Genomic DNA, 14766 nt, shown 5'->3' with positions numbered 1-14766 from the left:
TACATGTATCCCATAACTACCATGTTATACATGTATCACATAACTACCATGTTATACATGTAGCCCATAACTACCATGTTATACATGTATCCCATAACTACCATGTTATACATGTAGCCCATAACTACCATGTTATACATGTAGCCCATAACTACCATGTTATACATGTATCCCATAACTACCATGTTATACATGTAGCCCATAACTACCATGTTATACATGTATCCCATAACTACCATGTTATACATGTATCCCATAACTACCATGTTATACATGTATCCCATAACTACCATGCTATACATGAACCCCATAACTACCATGTTATACATGTAGCCCATAACTACCATGTTATACATGTATCCCATAACTACCATGTTATACATGTATCCCATAACTACCATGTTATACATGTATCCCATAACTACCATGTTATACATGTATCCCATAACTACCATGTTATACATGTATCCCATAACTACCATGTTATACATGTATCCCATAACTACCATGTTATACATGTATCCCATAACTACCATGTTATACATGTATCACATAACTACCATGTTATACATGTATCCCATAACTACCATGTTATACATGTATCCCATAACTACCATGTTATACATGTAGCCCATAACTACCATGTTATACATGTAGCCCATAACTACCATGTTATACATGTAGCCCATAACTACCATGTCATACATGTATCCCATAAACTACCATGTATCTGTCATAGACATTCAGTACTAGATGAATAAGTAAAGGAATCTGGGGCAGGTCTGGCCTGCTTGGCTGGCTGCCTATGGAACTGAAGCAGCCAGTCACCGTGGGATGACCACCTAAAGAGAAGATTGATTATGTATCCAGTGACCTTCTAAACCCTGGCGTTTTATCCATGCCTCATTCACCACAGCCTGGGAACACTATCAGGGGACCACACAGCTCACTATCCCTCATTTTTACGTCAGTCTCTAGGTTTTCAGTCTGAAGTGGTTCACCTATTAATCCCCCTCCCCCCGTCTCTCTCTCTCTCTCTCTCTCTCTCTCACTCTCTCTTTCTTTTCTTTCACTCTCTCTCTCTCGTTCTCTCTCTCTTCCTTTCTGTCTACCTTTCTGGGTTTTCAGTCCATCTCTCTTCTTCTCTCTCTCTCTCTCTCTTTCTTCACTACCTCTCCTTTACTCCTTCCCCTGCCTCTCCCTCTTTCTTTCACTTGTCTCTCATTCTCTCTCTCCTTCCACCCACTCACTCTTCATCCTCTTGCCCCCACTGGCTTCCACATAGTCCCCCCCCCCCCCATGAATAAACCAGCAGGTCTTTGGTCCCAGGAAGCACTGGGGCATGGTTGAACACAGCACACTCCTCAGGGGTTCATGCTGGATTAGCTTTGTGTTGCCATGCTGGCCGTCATAATGACACTGTTGTTTCAACTCATTCCTTCCTGCTTGGCGCTACGCTACGTGCTTCCACACTCACGTCATGGAGGGCATGAATTGGCCACAGACAATGCACCTTCATACCGGATACAATTGGTTGGATAAGCTTTGTCTCACCCTGCTGGTGTTGTTACTCCCCATTCCTTCCTGTCTGACACTACCTTCAACAAAAGGCGCTATCTAGAACCTAAAGGAGTTCTTCGGGCTGTCCTCATAGGTGAAGCCTTTGAAGAACCCTTTTTTGTTCAAGGGTAGAACCCTTTTGGTTCCATGTAGAACCCTTTCCACATATGGAAACAAAAAGGGTTCAACCTGGAACCAAAAAGGGTTTTCCAATGGGAGGTCTTCAGAGTACCAGTTCGACCCAACCAAGAGACAGAAGCTGGTCAGAATTAGTTAAAGCTCTTCCTCCTCATCATCGTGGTTCCCCTTTCAGACAGTGATGATGCTGAATGCTATTCTGCACATATTGAACATCAATTAATGATAATGACTAACTCACTCTTCCATTCGAATCTGTTCCTAAATAGACAGCCAACAGGCCGGCACATCACCAAGCTTGTGGTCTTGTCTGGAAGCTGCTGGTAGACTAATCTACGTCCCAATTGGCACCCTATTCCTTATGTAGTGCGCCGCACCCATAGGGCTCTGGTCAAAGGAATGCACTATATAAGGAATAGGGTGCCATTTGGGACTCAGAACAAACCTTAATTTTCACACAGTGTCTGAAAACCCATTCATACTCAGTTCAGTGGCTGTTACTGTAAAACCCATTCATACTCAGTGCTGTCTGTTACTGTAAAACCCATTCATACTCAGTGCAGTTTCTATTACTGTAAAACCCATTCATACTCATAGATGTGTATTACTGTAAAACTCATTCACACTCAGAGCTATGTATATTACTGTAAAACCCATTCATACTCAGTGATATGTCTATTACTGTAAAACCCATTCACACTCAGTGATTTGTCTATTATTGTAAAAGCCATTCATACCCAGTTCAGAATCTATCACTGTAAAACCCATTCATACTCAGTGGTGTCTATGACTGTAAAACCTATTCATACTCAGTGCTATGTCTATTAACGTAAAAACATTCATTCTCAGTGATATGTATATTACTGTAAAACCCATTAATACTCAGTGATATGTATATTACAGTAAAACCCATTCATACACAGTGGTATGTATATTACCGTAAAACCCATTCATACTCAGTGATATGTATATTTCAGTAAAACCCATTCATACTCAGTGATATGTATATTACTGTAAAACCCATTCATACTCAGTGATATATATATTACTGTAAAACCCATTCATACTCAGTGATGTCTACTACTGTAAAACCCATTCATACTCAGTGATGTCTACTACTGTAAAACCAATTCTTACTCAGTAATGTCTATTACTGTAAAACCCATTCTTACTCAGTGATATGTCTATTTCTGTAAAACCCATTCATACTCAGTGCTGTCTGTTATTGTAAAACCCATTCATACTCAGTGCTGTCTATTATTGTAAAACCCATTCATAATCAGTGACGTCTATTTCTTTGAAACCCATTCATACTCAGTGCTGTCTGTTATTGTAAAACCCATTCATACTCAGTGTTGTCTATTATTGTAAAACCCATTCATACTCAGTGCTGTCTGTTATTGTAAAACCCATTCATACTCAGTGCTGTCTATTATTGTAAAACCCATTCATAATCAGTGACGTCTATTTCTGTGAAACCCATTCATACTCAGTGCTGTCTGTTATTGTAAAACCCATTCATACTCAGTGCTGTCTGTTATTGTAAAACCCATTCATACTCAGTGCTGTCTATTATTGTAAAACCCATTCATAATCAGTGACGTCTATTTCTGTAAAACCCATTCATACTCAGTGTTGTCTATTATTGTAAAACCCATTCATACTCAGTGTTGTCTATTACTGTAAAACACATTCATACTCAGTGCTGTCTGTTATTGTAAATCCCATTCATACTCAGTGATGTCTGTTAAAGATCTAGCCATCTACACCAGCTTGCGTGTGTGTGTGTGTGTGTGTGTGTGTGTGTGTTACAGAGCTAGCCATCTACATCATGTTTATATCCATGCTATTACCTCCCAGTGATGTGTGTAGAATCAGTTTGGGACAGCACAACAGCCTAAAACCCATACACTTCATCATGGAGCCAGACAGGCAGGACCTGGAAATTGAGGTTTATGGGTTAGGCACACATGAATGGAGCTGAGTTTGGTGAAGGGAGGCTGGCTGATGGATGGAGCTGAGTTGGGTGAAGGGAGGCTGGCTGATGAATGGAGCGGAGTTGTGTGAAGGGAGGCTGGCTGATGGATGGAGCTGAGTTGTGTGAAGAGAGGCTGGCTGATGGATGGAGCTGAGTTGTGTGAAGGGAGGCTGGCTGATGGATGGAGCTGAGTTGTGTGAAGAGAGGCTGGCTGATGAATGGAGCTGAGTTTGGTGAAGGGAGGCTGGCTGATGGATGGAGCTGAGTTGTGTGAAGAGAGGCTGGCTGATGGATGGAGCTGAGTTGTGTGAAGGGAGGCTGGCTGATGGATGGAGCTGAGTTGTGTGAAGGGAGGCTGGCTGATGGATGGATGGAGCTGAGTTGTGTGAAGGGAGGCTGGCTGATGGATGGAGCTGAGTTGGGTGAAGGGAGGCTGGCTGATGGATGGAGCCGAGTTGTGTGAAGGGAGGCTGGCTGATGGATGGAGCTGAGTTGTGTGAAGGGAGGCTGGCTGATGGATGGAGCTGAGTTGTGTGAAGGGAGGCTGGCTGATGGATGGAGCTGAGTTGTGTGAAGGGAGGCTGGCTGATGGATGGAGCTGAGTTGTGTGAAGGGAGGCTGGCTGATGGATGGATGGAGCTGAGTTGTGTGAAGGGAGGCTGGCTGATGCAGGATACAGTAGATACACCATGCCGATGGTGATGGAAAAAGTATTTATATGACTATGTATCTCTCTGTGTGTGTGTGTGTGTGTGTGTGTGTGTGTGTGTGTGTGTGTGTGTGTGTGTGTGTGTGTGTGTGTGTGTGTGTGTGTGTGTGTGTGTGTGTGTGTGTGTGTGTGTGTGTGTGTGTGTGTGGAGTGAGTGAGTGAGTGAGTGAGTGAGTGAGTGAGTGAGTGAGTGAGTGAGTGAGTGAGTGAGTGAGTGAGTGAGTGAGTGAGTGAGTGAGTGAGTGAGTGAGTGAGTGAGTGAGAAGGAGACAGAGACAGTGAGCTATATGTAGCCTACATAACCTGGGTTTTGTTGTCTGGCATCAGTAGCTGGTGGATGACAGGTGACAACACAACTGAGGAGAGGTTTCACCTCCACCTGTAAGCAGCATAAAGGTGTTACCTACTCAAGCCTATACCAGTGGGGCCACTGTAACCAGCAGGCTTGGTACATAGGAGACGGTGGGGTAAGTTGAGGCATTATTTCAAGGAAACCATACACAAAAACGAATCATTAGGAAGAAGTCATCATTTCAGGGAGTCTTTGAAGGAAGAAATCACATGGAAAAATTTGGGAAGCAAGTTATGTCCAAAAAAACTAATTTATTGTGTTAGAGGTTTCATGATGCTTGTATCTAAATCAAAGTACCTATATGATTGTTCTGTACATCAGTTGCGGTCTCTTTAAGCTTCAATATGACGTCCTAAACCTAGCATGGAAGTGCATCATTGTAGCTGTGTTGGCTAATATAGTCAAAATGTTTGCCCTGGGGTAAGTTGAGCCAATGACCATGGGGTAAGTTAAGCCAATGACCATGGGGTAAATTGAGCCAATGGCCATGGGGTAAATTGAGCCAATGGTCATAGGGTAAGTTGAGCCAATGGCCATGGGGTAAGTTGAGCCAATGGCCATGGGGTAAGTTGAGCCAATGGCCATGGGGTAAGTTGAGCCAATGGCCATGGGGTAAGTTGAGCCAATAGCAAGTTCAGCAAATTCAAGTGTTTTCTTCCCAGCCGTAATGTAAGGCATTATCGCTGGGATATGACGTAACAACAGGGCCTGGCCTATGTTAGAAGATGAAGACGAAGATGAAGAAGAGGAAGAAGATAAAGAAGAAGACAAAGCAGAAGAAGAAGCAGAAGATTTTCTAAACACAATGCTAAAGAACATGAATCAAACACATCACAAATTATCTTCCAAAATGGTTCTCTTACAGCTCTCCTATACCATAATTTAACCCAATGACCACCACCGTAACGCACGCTTCTAACCCCTTACAATAAACATACTGTGTTTGAGCTACAGACTTCTGGGTTGTACAATTGGATTTGTCTATTTCTTCTGCATCCATAGAGCCGCAGTGTTTGTTCGACGAGGGTGGTTCATAAATTGTAGTGTCTATAATACTGTAAGAGGTACTTCTACATAGATCATAGGAAATCCCAGGACACAGTGTCTATAATACTGTAAGAGGTTCTTCTACATAGATCATAGGAAATCCCAGGACACAGTGTCTATAATATTGTAAGAGGTTCTTCTACATAGATTATAGGAAATCCCAGGACACAGTGTCAATAATACTGTAAGAGGTTCTTCTACATAGACCATAGGAAACCCCAGGACACAGTGTCAATAATACTGTAAGAGGTTCTTCTACATAGATCATAGGAAATCCCAGGTCATAATGTCTATAATACTGTAAGGGGTTCTGTGTGGTTTATGTTTTCTATTTCTATGTGGGTTTTCTAGTTTGTCTCTTTCTATGTTAGTTTTGGGAACGACCTCCAGTTAGAAGCAGCTGGTTGTCGTTGCTTCTAATTGGAGGCCATATTTAAGTGGGTTTATTTTCTCTTGTGTTTGTGGGTGGTTCTTTCTTTGTATAGCTGGTTAGCCTTACAGGACTGTCATTCGTTTTCTTGTTTTGTTTTGTGTTCACGTTTAAAAAATAAAAGTATAAGTATGGACACTTACCACGCTGCGTATTGGTCCGATATTTCTTACTCCTCAGAAGACGAAGATTATGACAGTAAGAGGTTCTTCTACATAGATTATAGGCAATCCCAGGACACAGTGTCTATAATACTGTAAGAGGATCTTCTACATAGATTATAGGCAATCCCAGGACACAGTGTCTATAATACTGTAAGAGGTTCTTCTACATAGATTATAGGCAATCCCAGGACACAGTGTCTATAATACTGTAAGAGGTTCTTCTAGATTATAGGAAATCCCAGGACACAGTGTCTATAATACTGTAAGAGGTTCTTCTAGATTATAGGAAATCCCAGGACACAGTGTCTATAATACTGTAAGAGGTTCTTCTACATAGATCATAGCAAATCCCAGGACACAGTGTCTATAATACTGTAAGAGGATCTTCTACATAGATCATAGGAAATCCCAGGTCATAATGTCTATAATACTGTAAGGGGTTCTTCTGGATTATAGGAAATCCCAGGACACAGTGTCTATAATACTGTAAGAGGATCTTCTACATAGATCATAGGAAATCCCAGGTCATAATGTCTATAATACTGTAAGGGGTTCTTCTACATAGAAGATAATAGGAAATCTATAATACTGTAATAACCTCACATAGCTGCAGTGACAAACTCCACACAGTTGTCACTGACTTGTTGGATTTTCATTTCTGTACTCACAGCATTCATATAAATTAATTTTCATTTCTGTACTTACAGCATTCATATAAATACATTTTCATTTCTGTACTCACAGCATTCATATAAATTAATTTTCATTTCTGTACTTACAGCATTCATATAAATACATTTTCATTTCTGTACTCACAGCATTCATATACATTAATTTTCATTTCTGTACTTACAGCATTCATATAAATAAATTTTCATTTCTGTACTCACAGCATTCATATAAATAAATTTTCATTTCTGTACTCACAGCATTCATATAAATTAATTTTCATTTCTGTACTTACAGCATTCATATAAATTAATTTTCATGTCTGTACTTACAGCATTCATATAAATTAATTTTCATGTCTGTACTTACAGCATTCATATAAATTAATTTTCATGTCTGTACTTACAGCATTCATATAAATTAATTTTCATTTTCATTAGGCTTTTGTTTTTGGCTGACCTTTTTTTTATTGACATTTTGTCAATAAAGCTCATGAATACAACTGTTTTATGTCAAATTGTTTTGTGTTTCACTTGTATCCCTGGTTGTCCTGAAAATAAAACGGTAAACCACTTCATCTTGAGGCTAAATATAAGGGCTGGACATTCAGATAAATGGAAACGCTGATTTTTGCTGGGATCTCTGGACTGATAGGGTTAAAGACTGCTGTAGTCCTACAGTATGATCCAATCTCTTAACACACACATATGTGGATAATGGAATAGGTAACATGTAGATTGATCATTTTAGGAACTACTACAGTCATCAAAGGAAACAGTGGCAACACTAAGTCATAATCCACTAGAATTGAATCCTTTCTAATGATGTTATCAGGAGCCATCATCACTGATAGCCTTGCTCTCTCATCTTCCTGTACAGCACACAGACAGACACACACACACACACACACACACACACACACACACACACACACACACACACACACATCACTGATAGTCTGCCCATGTCATCTCCGTGTAGAACATAAAATAGCACAATATTACAACTCCTGCTACCACAGGGCCACTTACTAGGGACCTTCAGAAGCTCTTTAACCTTACAGCTCTAACACACACACACACACACACACACACACACACACACACACACACACACACACACACACAACACACACGGCATGCGTCACACACACACACACACACAAACACACACACACACAAACACACACACACACACACACACACACACACACACACACACACACACACACACACACACACACACACACACACACACACACACACACACACACACAGGCATGCGTCTCACACACACACACAGGCATGTGTCTCTCATACACACACACACACACACACACACACACACACACACACACACACACACACACACACACACACACACACACACACACACACACACACACACACACACAGGCATGTGTCTCACACACACACACAGGCATGTGTCTCACACACACAGATGCACACACACACACACACACACGGGCATGCGTCTCACGCACACACTCGTGTGAATGATTTAAAGGGAGGAGTGTGTGTGTTTGTCCATCCCTCTGCATGTGTGTAGCCACAAGGTTGTTCCAGGGCTGTTGCAGAGTGCCCAGTATGTATGGACATGCTTTTATTGGCCATTGATTACAGTTCCCCTGGTGATAACAGGGAGGAGGGACTCCATTATCCAGTTCAACACAAGACCCTCTGAAAGACAGGGAGGAGGGACTCCATTATCCAGTTCAACACTACACCCTCTGAAATGTCTGACTAGGGATACGGCCAAAACGGCACTTATTCCCTAGAGATGTAGAATCTGAATTTGAGACAGTTTGCTAAAGGAGGAAAATAAAATGCATTAGGAATATATTTAAACCCCGTCCCTTTTTCCACATTTTGTTACGTTAAAGCTTTATTCTAAAATAGATTAAATATTTGTTTTCCCTCAACAATCTAAACACAATATCAAATAATGACAAAACAAAAACAGGTTTTTAGAATTTTTTGCAAATGTATTACAAATAAAAAACAGAAATACCTTATTAACATAAGTATGCAGAACCTTTGCTATGAGACTCAACATTTAGTTCAAATGCATCCTGTTTCCACTGATCATCTTTGAGATGTTTCTACAACTTGTGGTCATTTCAATTGATTGGACATGATTTGGAAAGGCACACACCTGTCTGTATAAGGTCCCACAGTTGACAGTGCATTTCAGAGCAAAAACCAAGCCATGATGTGGAATGAATTGTCCATAGAGCACCGAGACAGAATTGTGTCGAGGCACAGACCTAGGGAAGGGTACCCAAAAAATCTGCAGCAATGAAGGACCCCAAGAACGCAGAGGCCTCCATCAATCTTAAATGGAAGACATTTGGAACCACCAAGACTCCTCCAAGAGCTGTCCACCCGGCCAAACTGAGCAATCAGAGGAGCAGGGCCTTGGTCAGGGAGGTGACCAAGAACCCGATGGTCACTCTGACAGAGCTCTGGAGTTCCTCTGTGGAGATGGGAGAACCTTCCAGAAGGACAACCATCTCTGCAGCACTCCACCAATCAGGCCTTTATGGTAGAGTGGCCAGAAGGAAACCACTCCTCATTAAAAGGCACATGACAGCCCGCTTGGAGTTTGCCAAAAGGCATCTAAACAAGATTCTCTGGTCTGATGAAACCAAGATTGAACTGTTTGGCCTGAATGCAAAGCGTCACGTCTGGAGGAAACCTTGCACCATACCTACGGTGAAGCATGGTGGTGGCAGCATCATGCTGTGGGAATGTTTTTTCAGCAGCAGGGACTGGGAGACTAGTCAGGATCGAGGGAAAGATTAATGGAGCAATGTACAGAGAGATCCTTGATGAAAACCTGCTCCAGAGCGATCAGGACCTCAGACTGGGGTGAAGGTTCACCTTTCAACAGAACAACGACGCTAAGCACACCACAGCCAAGACAACGCAGGAGTGGCTTCAGGACAAGTCTCTGAATGTCCTTGAGTGACCCAGCCAGAACCTGGACTTGAATCTGATCAAACATCTCTAGAGAAACCTGAAAATAGCTGTGCAGCGAAGCTCCCCATCCAACCTGACAGCGCTTGAGAGGATCTGCATAGAAGAATGGGAAAAACTCCCCAAATACAGGTGTGCCAAGCTTGTAGTGTCATACCCAAGAAGACTCGAGGCTGTAATTGCTGCCCAAGGTGCCCCCCCCCCCCCCCCCCCTAAAAGAAAATGTGTTTTCACTTTGTCATTATGGAGTATTGTGTGTAGGTTGACGAGGGAAAAAAATTATTTAATACATTTTAGAATAAGGCTGTAACGTAAGACAAAATGTGGAAAAAGTCAAGGGGTCTGAATACTTTCCAAATGCACAGTACTCCTTCAGCAACAGGAGCTTTTAATTATTATGTGGACATTTTTTCTAGGGATTTTTCATTAGGGTAAATCAAGTCTGATATTTTAAAGTGGAAATTACAAACTTTAGAAACCTTTTTTACCTTGGATACACTACAAGTTTGCATTTCCTGCTGTGCAGCAAAAATTTGCAGCAGCAAAAGAGTGATCAAATTAAGGTCCTACATCTGAATGAGTTAAATGAGTTGGATACGTATCTTCTATCTGAAACATTTCCTCCTCTACTGTTAGAAAAACTATTTTATAACGAAATCCTTCTGGATCGGAATTCTTTGGATATACAGCTCTGTTTTGGATTGAGAAAACCTCCCTCCTTTCTCTGGGTAGATCTAAGAAGAGACGGATGTTGTATACTGCTGCTGTTCCTTTTAACACACACACACACACACACACACACACACACACACACACACACACACACACACACACACACACACACACACACACACACACACACACACACACACACACACACACACACACACACACACACACACACACACACACTGGGAGTATTATCCGTCCATTCTCTGGTATTAGCCCTGAGAGGAGGGATGTATTTCAGTGCTGTGTGTGTGTGTGTGTGTGTGTGTGTGTGTGTGTGTGTGTGTGTGTGTGTGTGTGTGTGTGTGTGTGTGTGTGTGTGTGTGTGTGTGTGTGTGTGTGTGTGTGTGTGTGTGTGTGTGTGTGTATGTGTGTGTGTGCGTGAGAGCATTCTACACCATTAAAAAATGAATTCAAATTGAAATACCGATTACAATTAGGCTAAAACTAATTGAATATGTCATTGAACCAAATGCACTTGATGGCAGCGAGGTGTGGGGTCCACTTGCAAAACAAGATTTCACCCATTGGGACAAACACTCCATTGAAACCATGCATGCAGAGTCCTGGATGATTCTCCTACATGTACAGAGGAAAACTAAGCCAACATCCATTAATAATAAAAACTCAAAGAGCAATTCAGTTTTGGAAACATCTAAAATACAGTGACCCCGTCTAATATAATTATCAAGAACTTCAATACCAAGAGCTGAGCAAAGAAGAGTCACTTCATCCAGCTGGTCCTGGGGCTGAGTTCACAAACCTGTTCTACTAACACACTGAAGCCCCAGGACTCTCATCCAGCTGGTCCTGGGGCTGAGTTCACAAACCTGTTCTACTAACACACTGAAGCCTCAGGACCCTCATCCAGCTGGTCCTGGGGCTGAGTTCACAAACCTGTTCTACTAACACACTGAAGTCTCAGGACTAGAACATCCAATCAATCAGAATAAACCAAATTACGACACAGTCAAAACAAAATGACATTACCTATTGAGAAACACAAGCACAAAGCAAAATGCAGTGCTATCTGTCTCTAAATCGACAGTACACCATGACAAACTATTTGACCATGGTTACTGATCAAAACCTTAGAAAAACCTCGACAAAGTACAGGCTCAGTGAGCACAGCCTTGCCATTGAGAAGGGTAGACAAGAGGAAAACCTGGCTCCCTGTAGAGGAAAGGCTGTGCAACCACTGCACAACAGCAGAACCTGAGACAGAGCTGCATTTCCTGACACAATGTAAAACAATTAGAGAGTGGCATATTTGTTTCTATTTCATGTATTCATGCATAGGCTTTTGCGGATGAATGACATGCTTTTGTCACTCACCTCTCAAACCACCTGAGACGACTACTAACATTCCAAAAGTAACTCTCAGTGTTTCACAATCCTATAAACCAAGTAATTAAACTATCCTTATCTAATGCAGTAATACAATACATTACAATGCACTGATGGGGTAGACAATTGCACAACACTTGGCAGCAGGTAGACTTGAAAAATCACCGAGACAAAGCGCGGGAGCATCCTATAAACCAGGTCTTTATCAGCGCCGTTCTGCCACCGACACACAGACACATCATAACCTATGTGCAATGCGTGTGCTGTATATTGGTTTACCTAAAAAGCAACAGTAAAATCCGAAGATTGAACATAGGCTATAGTTTTTATATCGATTTGAGTTGATAATGTACATTTAGGCAGTTGATAAATCTTCTCAGAAATCAAAAAGCACTCCATTCACTCCGCGCTGAGACATGATGTACTTACCTGCAGGCTGTGATTGTAAACACCAAAATCCCATGCAATGTTGTTGTATGCGTAAAGAACGACTTGGTCACATTGTAAAATAAGATCTAAAATACAATACCTTAGCTGCGAATTCCTGACAATCCAATCGTAGTTTGACATGTACAGCCACTTGCTTGTATTTCTGTAGGCATTATTGTGGGTTGATGTGTGAGCTCAGTGATAGCCTGGTCCTCTTTGAAAAGGACTCATCTGACGTGATCGCGTCTGTTAAGGAGTCCGTTATTTCACTGCGATCTCTCCAATGAGAGACACGAATGGGTCTCGGCGTGGTGATTGATATAGAAGAATAAATTTGCACCAAACCACTTGGATAAAAAAAATTTTTTTTTAGAACGACACGAGTCTCTACTTCTCTGTTCTGATCGTCAGGGTTCTAATACATTAGTTTATTTCTTTTACAAACAGAAGTACTTTTTTTATGTTCAGAAAGACAATTTCAGAGGATGCTTTAACATTTTTTTTTTTTATATTAATCCCAAAATACTGTATGTATTGTCGTCTTTCTTTTTCCAAATTAGACAGTCCAGTTTGCGAACTGTTTTGCTGTGAAGTGCAATACAAGTTCCACCAAGCCTGATTGCAACAGCATTCTGTCACTGTCTGCACGGTATGTGTATGTTCGCGCGGTATCCACACATGTTCAGCCAGTACACCGCGGAGAGGTTATTGCGAGTCTGGTATAGCAGGTTACAACTGCAACCTGACAACACCTTGGTTAAATGAAGAAGCTTTTTCTCCCGCAGCGGTTATCGTTAGAACGAGGGAAGGAATTAATGGCAGTACGCACAGCACAGGCTCTTTGCTGGAGTCAAAAGATGTGACTCGTGTTGCAACCTACAATCTTGTACTGTGCGCGAATTTTTTTTTTTTTAGAAAGGTAGCGAGGTTTACATTCAATTGGAGACAGATTTTCATGCGAATTATTCTACATCCGCATAAAGAAAGAATGCGCATTTTTCCCACCAGCGGTGTTTATACCAAACGGATTTGCGTGATGACGTAGTGCACACAAAATGTACTTTTTTCGCTTAAATGTTCATGTACTTAATACAAATCTAAAGTTCAACGTCATTTTTTAACTCAACGGATAGTTTTGTCACAAAAACTGTTGAGTTAAATAGCAAACGTGCTCACTCTGGTCTTGGCATATGCGCTCTAGCCAACAGCTAAACAGACACAGTGTGGGTAGCCTGTGCAGCTAGTCTACATGTTGAGAATATTATGGATAAGAGCGAGACTATTTTTATTTATCAAACGGCAGTCAAGCATAATTTGTCATGTCACCAGAATAAGACACTCAATATTTATTGGAAGGTCCCTGTGAAGTTCATAAATAACTTATTTTTTATATGTAGCCTAATAAACTGCATGGTTTCCCGAGTCGTAGTGGGAGGACCACACAATATATCATCGCGTGACTCCATGTTTACTTCAAAATTATGGTTATTATATCAACATTTGAGTATTAAAAGCGTTTCCACCACCATTTCTCTCAGAATTAATTTTACTGACACGAACAAAAATATCCCACCCTGTCCAACAAACAAAGTATCTGTATTGCATTCATACAATTGTACCAAAACGACCTGTTTCCATCACAGCTGTCCTTATTTATGACTTTACTCCATAAAAAACTGTGGATGGAAACGCGGTTTAGTGGGACGGATATTCTCAGCGATGCGCCCTGCTGCTGTGCGTGCTCGTGGCGGTTTGGAGAAATACATGAAACCGAGGTTGCAAAGATTATAGAATTGTAAAGAATTGTCAATGGTAACGTAACACATTTTAGATGACTAAAAAATGATTACCATGTCCTCATTTCACCCACTCATTTTCATTAAAACATATGAGAGTAGGCATAACCGGTAATAAACAACGGTTGAGGTGGTCATTCCGGGAAATATAACTCTTAGTATTTTAGTGGCTGGGATTTCAAAGAAACAACGCAGATGTCTGTTTTCGATTGAAATTCGTTTCAATGTATCCCCCGCTATTATGTACTATTCAAAGGTTTTGTTTGGTAAAGTCAATATGGAAGGCAGACATAGTCCTGTGTTACAATATCTCAATTACTTTCACATACATTCGAAGGAAATATTCATATCTATCTGTCTGTCTCTCTCACACACACACACACACATATATATATATATATATATATATGAATGACAGA

The 14766-nt window shown here is 41.3% G+C and overlaps 1 protein-coding gene across 1 annotated transcript in view; it reads right to left on the bottom strand.

Moving 5' to 3' along the window:
• Nucleotides 1-13513, bottom strand: part of syndig1l (synapse differentiation inducing 1-like) — a 98789-nt gene extending 85276 nt beyond the window's left edge. Inside the window, exon 1 of the mRNA XM_014206116.3 lies at nucleotides 12652-13513. The gene's annotated coding sequence lies outside the window, so the exon portion shown is untranslated. The remainder of the gene's footprint in view (nucleotides 1-12651) is intronic.
• Nucleotides 13514-14766: the final 1253 nt, after the last annotated feature.

This window comes from Salmo salar, chromosome 06 (assembly GCF_965601325.2).
Source record: "Salmo salar chromosome 06, fSalSal1, whole genome shotgun sequence".
NCBI lineage: Eukaryota > Metazoa > Chordata > Actinopteri > Salmoniformes > Salmonidae > Salmo > Salmo salar.
This window is presented reverse-complemented; position numbering and strand designations above follow the sequence as displayed.